This window comes from Corvus kubaryi, unplaced genomic scaffold (assembly GCF_017639235.1).
Source record: "Corvus kubaryi isolate FWS band 111438036 unplaced genomic scaffold, C.kubaryi_AGA036_p1.0 138, whole genome shotgun sequence".
Lineage (NCBI taxonomy): Eukaryota > Metazoa > Chordata > Aves > Passeriformes > Corvidae > Corvus > Corvus kubaryi.
In genome coordinates this window covers 4060664-4073695 of record NW_024580672.1, presented here as the reverse complement: position 1 = coordinate 4073695, position 13032 = coordinate 4060664, and positions in this window count along the sequence as shown.

Below are 13032 nucleotides of genomic sequence, written 5' to 3'. Positions count from 1 at the left end.
CGGGAAATCTCAGATCTGAAATCCAGCTAGGGCAGAAAATAGATGTCTGTTTCTCACTCATCTGATGGAGAGAAGGGTGATAAAATTTGTGGCATCCTGCCAAAGCCATTGAACCCACTTAGGCACAAAACCTCATATACCCAGGCCTAATAGCATCAAGAAGAAAAAAAAAAAATTTAAATTTTATTCATGGTATTCCCACCCCTCAAAAAACCCCCCATCATAAGAATAGCCATCTGTGAGAATAATTGAAAGCAAGGCCTGGGATTGACCTAATAGCTGAAATGCCCATTTTTAATTTAGAGACTTACTGAAGTGCCAAATGTGTGCAAGTGTATATGTACATCTCCATGCAAAAGAGGCAGAAGCCAGGAGCAATGTAGGTAGACAGACAGTTAAACATTGTAACCTTGTTCTCTCTTGAACTGTTCAGGGTCTGCAAGCATTGTTTGCCTGTCTCTGCTCCAGAAACAGTACTTCTAAAAACCAGTTCAAATACCTTTAATTAGACTGGGGACTTGCTGGTTCATCTCTGAACCCAGGAATGTCAATCCACCAATCTAGAAGAGCTATTCTGTTCCAGGTTTTTACGTGGGGAAGGCAGCTAGCTACTTAGCAGGACAAGTTCATCCATCATGGAGATCCACCAGCAGCACAAAGTAAACCTGGTTTTGCCCTTCTACTGCATTAGTGCTTCTCAGTGCAAGAAGTTCTGGACCACGTTTTTTATCTGCACTGTTGAAATACCACTCCCACTATCCTTAGATCATACAGTTGCTTATGGACACGGTGGAACAGTAAAAATGAGTTGACAAGATCACAAGGAATGCACAAATGTAGGTATTTTCTGTTGGCAGGAGAGGAGTCAGGTCTGCAATAACCTCAGCACTGGCATGGCCACCACACTAGTTCCACCCACAGCAGCAGGCAATTGCAAGTCAAACAATGGAGAAATGATGATTTTAAGTGAAAGCACACTTACATACATGACCTGATTTTCAAAAGCCATTGAGCTTTTCTGAAAATTCATCTAAATAAGAGCAGATATTTTTCAAAATATGCTCAAACCTCAAGCCTGCCGCATGTAGCTGATGCAGATAAAAACCCTTCAGATCTTACTTGGGCTATCTGTGAGAAACCAGCATTTCCTCTGAAACAGGAGAGGGATTTGTACCTCACTGCTGTCAGCAGGTGACTTTACAGCTGCCCATCTGCTATACATTTTGTAAATATCAAACGTTTGTCTCCTGAAATGCCCCATCTTCCTGCTCCTCTCAAAAGCAGGAAGTCTGCCTTCCTGCTTGTGTCCAGGCTGTACTAAAAAAGGCATGTAATGGACTGTTATCTTACTAGTAGCCAAACTAATAACAGCAGTTTAAGATGACACGCGAACACGAGAGCTCAAAGTGTGTAGCAGGGCCAATGGTTTCATTAGGAAGTGAACTCAGCCCTTCTTGCAAAGAGCTATGTTACCAGAGGGAGCAAATCTTTCATCACAAAGTTACTGCTTTGAATCCAATGCAGAGACATCTCAGGGTGAATGAATGAATATTCCCCACTGCTACTGCATCCTCAGCAAACTGCCCCAGAGAGCAAAGAATGAACTCTATTTTTCTCTTGAACAGTATCTCTCAGGGACAAGTACCAGGAGGAAACTAACAGTGCTGATACTTCAGGTAGAGACCCATAAAAGCAACTAACAGCCTTCACAGTAACATCAATTGACAGGTCTCCCTCTCTTTAAGGGGTTTGTCCTGTGTGCACATACAAAGACTGCATCACACTTACAACCCTGAGACATTACCCAGGTGCGTCGGAATTTTAATGCTAATGTAAGTACCCTCACTGAAACAAGATAAATGTAATGGCTAAATAACTGGTATGAGAAAACTGAGATAAATGGATTATAGGGCAACACAGACAAAAAGCACTCAAACATGTATCAGAATCCTTCTTAGCAGGAAGACTTTGGCTGCACTGCACGTTTGCTCCCCACCCCCATCCCTTCCCATGGAAATTTTGAGCTGTGAGATTAAAAGAGAAGTGATCCTTCATTAGACAGGGAGTATTTGAGTCCACATGCTGGTCCCAGGAGCTGTGATACCTCTCTTAAAATTTTTCTGTGTTCCCACAAACCATGTAACTTTTTAGATTCTTAATGACAAATACTCATAAGTAATAAGTACATGGGCACAAATACTCCTCACTTACTGAAGTTTGTGGGACTTCTGCAGTCATCTTTCCTGGAGATGAGAATTTATGTCATCGACCATGGAATTCCTAAATTGTGCCACTAGATTATGTTAAAGCAGGCACATATTTAGTGCTCGAATGGCGATCCTTTGCCTGAGGTGACATAGGAACAGGATGGGACAGCTTCTTAACAGCCTGCTGGCAGTGATGCAAGAAGAAGAAAAATCCCTTCTTGACTCAAACCTAGATAAACTTTCCACAGAACTAAACCAACACCATCTTTTTATTTGTAAAACAGAGAAGTCTTTAAAATAAAATCTGTGACATCACTGATCCCAAATCCTGTCATTTCCATGGCCATAGCCTGAACAAAACTGCATTTCAAGGTTGAACTACCCTACTTCGTAAGACAGCAGCTTAAACAAGAAAATCAAGTGTGTCTTAGGTCAGTCTCCCAGTGCCTCCAACTCAATGCAGGTATACTGACTTCAGGCCCCTCCTCTGGGCTTCCCACCATTCTTCATCACACTATTTAAACCAGACACAAAGTCATGCTGATTCTGTGAAGGCATCCAGACAGACCAACTGCAACATTTTCCAAAGGCAAAATCATAGAGTGTAGTGAAAGGGAAATTGTATTGACCTTTTGCATTGCTAACAAGGGATTTGCAAGCACACAGGCTATGTTTGTTCAACCGGAGTTGAAAAGAAAACCAGAATCATATGAAACATCCCTCTAATCCATGAACCCAGTGAACAGGATGGCCCTAGCTATTGTGTCAGGACCTACAGCTTGGGGTCCTTAATCCTTCAAATTATTGGCATGGTGCACTTGTTCTGTGACAGCGCTTTCAGATCTTTTCCCATCTCTATTGTTTTGTTTTCTGCTTGAGTAAATAGTAGGGCAAAAGTGAGACACATTTGTTTCTGCTGTCATCTGTCAGAATGAATGGCCTGGAACTTCACCTCCCTGCTTTTTCCATCAACATTGTATCTTGACTACTGCACATGGGCTACCATCAAGGAAAGAGTCCTCGCCCATTTTAGTCTTGCATGAAAAGTGTAGAGCGGAAATGATGGCACAAAGTACAAAGCTGTCAAGGATGAGGGCCAAAAATAGAGAAAAAAAAATTAAAAACCAGAATCCATCTTATTTACATCACAGACCACCATTCATATCTGGTGGGCAAATGCAAAGTGAATAAATTGCCTTCAATTTGCAAAGGGAGAAAACTGAGGCAGAGACTGACAATCTGACCATGGCCACCCCACAAATCAGTGGCACATTAGAGATCTCAGGCTTTCTTAGTCCTAATTTCATCATCTACCCAAGGCAGCACTGCCTTGTTTTTGCATCAGAATGATTGCAAATTATTAAACCAGTATTATGGTGATTTATAGCAACTTGGCACAGACAAACAAGGGAAGCAGAGAAACTACAGTGTGGAAAGGTTCAGCTATGAGGTGATCTTGAACAGCTCAGAGATTTTGTGTCATGGTTTTCAACCTTGGTGGTAAATGCTGCAGACTCCCAGCTGGTATGAAAGGGGTCAGGACAGCACTGTCTTCTGGAAATCCTTTGGAAAAAAAGATTTTAACTCAGTGAGCAGTCTTCATTTGTCCTCAAAAGACTCTGAGTTACTTTTAAGCTAGACAGTCCCACAACCTTTATTCTTTATAATTTAAATGGGATCATTGTAAGAAACTATGATTATTGTTGGTATTGACAGTAGAAAGTGAAGAGAGCAGCATTCTGTTTGTGCCTGCACTAGAGCCTCACTGGAGACAGGACAAAGGTAACCTTGGCATCTGCTGTTATGTTCCAAATCCCAGGAGGAATGAGGACTCTGAATGCTGGTTTAACACTTCTCTTGCTGGGAACTATGTAAAGAGAACAAACAGATTCTGCAAATGAAGACAGTTTTTTTCTGAGCAGAGATAAAGTTTGACTTTTCTTTCTCTGCCTTCCACCACAGCCTATTCCTTCTCTCTGTCTGGTAGACAGGGTAGTATAAAGGAGGATATATAGATGTAATCATTCAGGGACCTGGCTGAATTTCCAGCTTTGCCAGTACTACATGCAGCCTTGTACAAAACACTTGTCCACTCTGTGCATTGCCTGTATTTCCAGCCCTTTCAATTCAAATAGCAGCTGCCACACACATACCAGTGTCCACAGATACGTTCTCTGTCCCTTACACAGAAAGTCAAGGAAGTTTTGATTTGTCTAAGTCTACTGCAGACCATATGTGCAAGACATCCATGCTTCCTCAAAGGGAATGTCTTGCTGTGCAGTTGTGACGGGGTGTGTGGGCATATGTTTCTGCCTGGCCTAATTAATCACTAAATGATTTCAATAACCGATTCTTCTTTGGCAGGCTATGCAGGTTAATTCACATCCATTAATATATATGTGCACATATACACAGGTTCACACAGAAAACATACAGCCATCTTTGCTAACTAAACACAGCTCATAATTTCAACAGGTATTATGGTGTTCCCTAGTAAGATACAGATAATACTTAGAGTAAGATTTTCCATAAAAATAGAAATAATTTATGAACCTGAAATACTTTCCATAAATGCATTATAATGCTACTTCAACTTCTTGTTGTGATTAATAGTACTGACATCAGACTTGAATGTTTATGAGCAAATAACAACAACAACATTAAAAGGGTATGGACAGAGTCCAAGTGCATTTCAGGCTTTGGTTTGAACAATTCTCAACATACGTTTACTTTCACTGATAAGTTCTCATCTCTAATAAGAACTCTTAGGGACATCCCATCCCAAAAAAGGGATCAGATCTGACATAGGGAACAAGAAGCTTCAGCAGTAGGGAGACTTTTCCCTTCTATCTCTAGAGGTAGAAAAATACCTTTACCTAGCTGGAAAGGGAAACACAGCCCAGCAAGATGCATGAAGTGTGCCAGGTCTCAAAAGTAAATAGTGAGGAAAATGCTAAGCAATCACTAAGAGTATGCAATGTCCATGACTAGCTGTAAAAGTACATTCAGATTGGATGCCTTTTATGTAATTCCACTTTTCAAGATTCACTATTATTTCTACCTTAAAAGAGCAGAAATAATCTGTGGCTCAGGACATTTTCTTCCCTTCCATTCATAGAATAATTGAGTGGGGTCTTCTGCCCATTCTTGTCCCATCCACCCTGGAAAGGGAGAGTGAAGAAATTAAAAAAAAAAAAAAAACGAACAAATAAACAAACAAACAAACCTACAAAAAAAAACCAAAACAAAAAACCAAGAAACCTGCAGGAGAGAGTGAGCTATGTTGTTGGGGACAGATTTTAAAAGTGAAATTGCTGAAACAGTGTAGGGTTAGAGACAGATTTAACAGTTTACATAGACAATGGGGAGAGCAAAAGTACAGGTAATGATAGGTTTTTTTTCCTTCATGTAGAGCAACTTAAAGCTGATTGCTTTGGATGAAATAACAATACATCTTCCTTAGCCTAATTTTTAATTTATAAAGCAAATTGAACTGAGCAGGTCTGGAAAAGTTCTGAAATGTCTTCTTTGCATTGCTTTCTGCCTGTTTTTACCCAAAAGATAGATAAAGAGACAACCCAGAGATGTGCTGAATCTAAAATTATTTGGAAATAGGGAACAAGAAGCTATGGGGACATAAGGAACATAAAGCAAGAGAACCTAAGCTTGTAATACTTTAGACGAAGGCCCATCATGAAATCTCTGACCTGTGGATTCTTACTCAGCACCACTGGCAGTTAAGTTTATTTCTCAGTATTTTCACTGTAAGACTGAAGTCTTGAAAGCAATTTGGGAGAGGAGCAAGCACTTATTCTCTGCTGGGATTTAATTTGCTTTCTGTCTTTATTTCTGTCAGCCGCAAGGGAATCTTTATCTACCCACAGCAAGCCTAAAACATTTGCAATTTGAAGGATCTGAGCACAGCAACATTAAACAGAAACAAACAGAAATAAAACTAGAAACAAAGCAAAGATTTATTTTAAAAAAATTTAGAGATTCCTTCATCTCTCCTGCATCAAGAAGATTTATGCTTGTAGAGAATCTTAGATCTAAGTTCAGACCTATCTTGCATAAAGAATCATAGAAATAGTGGTAAACTTAACACACAGATTTTGAAATAACAGTCATCATCATCGTAATCTCAATTTCCATTAAAGGCTCGGAGGGCATTTCAGAACTATTACTGAACTAATATGCCCAGTGCAGCCATTGCACAGATGGTTTTTTCACATTTCTTTTTGTCAAAAAAATTAAGTAATATGATATATAATCCCCCTCTCAGCCTTAAAATTTAAGCTAAAATAATCTGTAAGTCTTCACTCAATAACCCAACTCAAAACATCCCCTAGATGACCTGTTTAAAGCTGCAGAGTTCTTCTCTACTCACAAGCTCCCAAAATCTCCATTTCCCACCAGTGCAGTCTCTTATCCTAGTGGGTGGGCATTTAACGCAAAACCTGTATAATGCCAGGACAGAGTAAAGTAGTAGGTCCCAGGTATTTGTCCTTTGACAAACCTACTTACAGCTGGGAATATATGAGCTCCTGCTGAGTCCCAGCCTGTCATGGGTAGCCTGCTTTCAGCACCCAGTTTAGTTCTAGGCCTCAGTATCCTATATGGCAAATTCAAGTGTAATGCCTTGTTGACTCATCCCCTGTCTTTTTGAAATACTCAAACTACCAATATAATCCACACTCTGAAAATCAGGATTTTCTAGTCTTCTAAGTAATGCTTTGTTGACTCATCCCGTCTCTTTCAAATACCCAAACTATCAATGTAATCCACACTCTGAAAATCATGATTTCCTAGTCTCCTGAGTAGCCACCATCCCACTGCAGTAAATTAAGTGCTGTGCACAAACTTTAGACGTGGACTTGCTCCCCAATAACCAATCTACCAAGTAGCTTAAGCAAGAGACCAGTAGTAAAGTCCTAGGACAGAGCACAAATCCTGCTGTGCTGCCCCTTTGACAGGATGTCTAATTTTAGTAAAGGGCCAAAAAGGAAAACTGAGGACAGTATTGTTTTAAAAGTTATTACAACTAGTCAACCAAAACCCTTGAGTCCTCACATTTGTATTTTGCTACATAGTCTACATTTGCCTCAGTCTGAGGCTTAAAACTGATGAGGGAGAAGTAAGCTGTATATACAGAATCCCTAAAGTTCTGGAATGTTAGATAACAACAAGTCATTTTGTAGCATTTGTTTTGAAATAAACATATAAATTACAGAGAACTACTGAAAGACATACCCTGAGTTACACAGCTTTTGCTGTTACTTGTCTGCTGAATAAACCACTCCATTCTGGGAAAACACAAAATATCAACAAATCATGCCTCTATGACATATACCTTATAGACATACAGAAATACTGCTGTTTAATTTGGGATACCCTTAGTGGCCAGACTAGAAGTCAAGTTTCCTCTGTAGCTTTCAACACAGTTTCAAATACAAAGCAAAGCTCAATTATTTTTGAGACTCTGAAAATTAAATGACTGTCACAGCCTAACACCAAGCTGTGAATCTGGGACAGAAGTCCTGTGCACCACATGTTCCCATCACAGGACATTGACTGCAAGATGTAATCATTTCTCTTAACACAAATTAAGAAATCTGTCCTTTCATACCCATGAATTACCCTGAAAACTCCATTATCTCCAAGCTGTTAAAACAGTCACAGTTTTATTTTGCCATTGCAGCACTTCTATTAAGTGTGAAAGTAGTGCTTTCCTCTGGGATTGCACAGTATTTTAGGAAACCTATCTGTACACAAGCCTTTGTCTGAGAATGTTTATCAATAGAAACCATATCTATAACAAATCAATAAACATTTAAAACAGGTAACATGGTGCAGCTGAAGTAGGGAGATAAGAGCTTCCACCTAAGCATTATGAATGTAAAATTTCATTGTGTTAAAGAGTAACACAGGTTGTGACTACTGGGGATTTAGAATGCTGTCTTAGTGCTTTTACTGGTTAGAGACCATTTCTAAGAAATAAGCATCTTCCTTATTTAGCTGGTACCTTGTTTGACTGACCCTGATGGGGTGGACAAAGGAAAAGAGACTGAGTATCATTTATCACACACACTACAGAGCGATGAGAGGGTATCAACAGTGGGGACCTACAGGGCAAAACCTGTGAGTACTGACTTAGATACTGGACGGCAATGATAAATCTCCTGTGCCAACTCAGTCTGACTGCCATTATTACCCAGAAGCTTGGGGACAGATTTTCCTCCTCTGCATATTAACTAAGGGAATATGTGCAAATGTAACAAGCCTTAAAACTATTAGTCCTACAGCTTGACTTAATAAATAAACTTGGATCTTGACTTAATAAATAAATTTTGATATTGACTTAATAAATAAATCTGGATATTGCATCAAGACCTTTCCAGCTTTATTGGCTGTAGCAACCATTTTAAGGACATTGCCACATGCCATTTTATCACACTGCATACACAAAGTGTACTCTGTATTTTTCTTCCAACAAGAACTTCACTGTGATTGATTTAAGGACACATTCACTAGCAATTTTGATAGTCAGGCAAAATCACAGTCCAAGGTATGTACATATATAATCCTGCCAGGTACATTCTTGTCTGAAAACCCATGTATGTATGTACGTACATATGTATATTCTTGTTCCCATGCCACACAATGCATTATGTAAAAATCACTATACTTTGTAGCATCATCTTCTGGTGATGCTTGAAGCTGCACAGATTAAAGAAATTGCTCTGCCTTCCAGTGAGCATTTAATTTGCCTAAATGTTAGTTGTCATGATAAATAGATTGTAACAAATGTGGTTTGGAAAATTTAATCCATTTCTCTGTTACTTCATTGGAACTTGAGTCTGTAAAAGGTACTTGGTGACTATGGAAAATAACTGTGTATAGTAGAGCAAGACTATTAATAGCTTCCTAATTTCAAAATAATAGAGACACACATCCCTTCATGAGCTGGGTACATCAGAAGAGTCATCCTATGCCTCTGTATCCCATGTAAACACATGTATCCCTCTGTGTCCCATGCAAATACAGTCTGTGGCAGGACAACAGTGCAATAAAGACTACTGCAGTAGAGCAGAAAGAGAAATTCTGTATAGTTTGCAGAAAATGTCAGATGTTAATTTGAATAAACTTTCCGTATAAACAAATTACTAGATTTGATGGTAATGGCCTAGAGAAAGATGTTTTAAAAGAGCTACTGTCAATGACAGAAATCGTGCTACATTGGGTTTTATGAGATAAACCTTCAAAAGTTCATAGAAGAAATTGCAATGCAAAAGCATCACCTTGGCAAAAGGAATAGTGATCTGATGGCTACTGCTGAGACCAACCTTTAACCTCAAGGTACAACTCCTGCCATTGATGCCAGCATTTTTGATGGAGCAATATTTATTAACATGTTGAAATCTGATGCTAGCAACACACTTAATGATTATGCTCTGAAAAGTTTTGTCATACCTTTGAGCCAGAGAAGCAGGTCTGGAGGCTAAGCTGTTTGTGCTGACAGGTATCTCAAGTCTCAGATGCAAAGCCGGAAAGGAAAGGGAACCAAAAGATTTTCCAAACCTCTAGCATCAAGCCAGCAACAGCTCTGGGGAAACACATTACAGGAGTTACATGCTGAACAAGGCCCTGATGAGTTTATACAGATGGTACTGGCAGCTGAGTTTCCTTCACCCTCAGAACTTGAATAGATTGAGAGGACACTGAGAGAAATCCCTCCAAAAGTAAGTGTATGACAACACTGAATTGCATTCCTCTGGGGCCATAATGGGACATGAAAAGCATGTGCTGAAATAGGGAAGATTTTATTGGTTTTTTTATTCATTTTATGCTGCCCACTTCTTTAAATTTCTTTTCCTATCATTTCTAAATGTTTATAAAGTTGTGTATATTCCTAAAACACAGCAATGTGTAGTAAGTACACATACACCAATCTGAGTTACTACTATTAGGAAAGAGAAAGAACATATCATTATTTAGCAAAACATGCATTGGTGACGTGCTACACAACAGGTCATGTTAATTCTAGAACTTCTACATAATTCATTGCTTTAGCTTTCAGGAACCCTTAGACAGGAATATAAGCATATAAAAAATAAAAAGTAACTGGGACGTGTTAACAGGATAAATAGTACTGAGACATCAGGACTCAGATATTAGGCAAACCACCACTGGCACCATGGAAAGGTCTAGCAGAAATTTTAGATTTCAGTGTCTTTACTAGCTGACATCTTCAGCTGACAACTTCAACTGTTGCAGTCTTCAGGTTTCATCATGAAATCAAGAACTTTTCGTAAGTTCTGGGTTATTTTTCTTTATTGTGCTTAGGCAGAGCAATCATAGTAGAGCCTATAAAGATCCAGTGTCACTTCAAATCTTGCTAGGTCCTTAGTCTCACTGACATTCATCAACAGAAGGCTCTACTCCCTAATTACTATTCATTAGTGCTGTGTGAAAAAATATTTCCTTTATAGCTACATCAGCATGCTTGTCTGTGTTTTATTGTTGTTGCTCCATCTTTGCTGCAGCAGTCAGACACATTACATACCTTTGAGGAACCACGGAATTAAGCAACTTGGATGTTGGAACCAGCTGAACAGCTCAAAGCAACTACACGTCCTGGAACGTGCAAATAGATTTATGTCATCTATATGAAGCATATTTTATTTAATGAACAATAGACCAAATCTCTGTCTTGTGAGCTTCAATTAAACTCCTAAGCTTAACCTCAAGCTGGATACATATTAAAATAAATTCCTAGGGATGTATTATCAACAGAAATCTGACCTGATCTCCCTTTAAAATAATCACCATGTAATCAGTTTCTGTGCAAAAACAGAAGTCAGTGTTTCCCCACCTCTCTCTCTGGCTGTATAAAGCTGGTCCATATTAAATTAATGTGTGCCTTTGATTTCTCAGTCTTTGGAGGCTGTGACTGTGTGTGGTCTGTTCTCTCTGTAGAGTATGAGCAGCAACTCGTGCATCTTCTACATTTGTTCAACAGCCATGAGTGGCCCAGAGTATCTCTGCAAAGTGAGGCACATATGGCAATGATTAATGGGGGCTGAGAAGTAAATAAACTGCCCAAGTTGCGGGGGAGACTTTGAAAGGGGCACAGAATGGAGGAGAACAAAGCATCCCTTGAGTTTGATAATGCATTCATAACCAACTGTAAGAAAAATGAAGAGATAGTGCCTACACCTAGAAGCAAGAGAAAACAAATTAGGCGGACACATTATGAACCAGGATTTATAACACAATAAAAATGAAGAATACCATATCTGGAAAGATCATAATAAAAGCACCAGCTTCCTGGCAGTTCTCAAACAGGCAGCAGGGCTACTGGACTATTAGCTTCAAACAGCAGTTGATAAAAATCAAGGGAAGGGCAAGAAAAATGGTATCCCTGATATTAACCTATAGAGTTCTGTATTTTTACTTTGCAGATTGTACGTTTCATCTATAAATACCTACAAATTGTATGTAAGGTATACGTACAAGAACAGAGAACTGCACACAGAAATATCTGCTGTGATATGAATGTCATAGCTGACAAGATACATAGGATTCAGGCTTACTTTTGGGTTGATATTTGAGTACTGGCCCTTTCTCCAGGGTTAGGCTAGAAGGATCTGAAGTTGCTCAAGATGCCAGCAGCATTCTGAGGAAAATACGGGACAAAAGAATACATTAGCCTAGGCCAAACGCTGGAGAGCAGGAGTCTTCAAGTTGTCTTGGTCATGGTCTTTTTCTTCCTGCCATGCTCCTTTTTAATTTCTTGGCAGATGTAATTTTTATCTGTGCATATGAAAGGGGGAAAAGATGAGATTTCATATCTGCTGGGTTTACTTGCCATGCTGCTAATAATGCAGTGCAGCCCAGCCCTATAACACTACCATCCCACACAGCCACCTAAAGTCTAGAGAAAAAACGTGGGCAAACTGTAAAGCAGCAATCAATCCTAAGGCCTCTACTCCAGCACGCTGAGTGCTCTGGGCTTCCTCAAAGCAGAAGGAAATATTCTTGAAATACCTCTTCTTCTATGGAGATCTGACTATCATCTATGTTTGACTGGACCAAGTACAAAACAGTGGGTAATTTCCTGCTGATTCCACAATTTTCTCTGTCACGGGGGCACAAGACACTATTTGGACACTCATCCAATGCACTGATGGGTCTCAGGAGAGATGGAATCATAAATCTCTCTGAAGCAGGTTGCCTTCTTAAGGAGCAAAACTTCAACAAACCTGAAACAAGCAAGCAAGTTTTCACATAACTTGGCTTTTCACTTTTTTTCTGCTAAAAAATCTCTATACAGCAATGTCTATGAGTACTATATATTACAGGTAAGGTTCTCAATACATCACAGCCTGCACCACTTCACCATCACTGCTACTGGCTGTGATAAGAAGGATGAGGCTATCCAGTTCCAGGATTTGAGGCATTCAATTTGAGTTTGAGTGTATTTCATCCACCATGTGCAGCTTTCCTAATGTTTAGCTGAGGAGACTGTCATTCATCTGACCTTGTGCATTGATCCATTTAGATAGGGCAGATTATAAAAGTCAAAGGAAATGGTCAAAGTAGTAGCCATTTTCTTGGATTTTTTCTATTAACATTTTCAATTAGCTGTATATTTTTACATCTTTGGCTCCTTTGGTTAAATCTGAGTATGATGCCACAGAAATAATGTCTTAATGCAGAGGGCAATGAATAGAAGAGCAATATATACTACATACTTTACACACTTAGGAAAATATATTCTCAGGTCACTGCTAGGCTGATAAAACACTCACCCTGATTCTGTGAC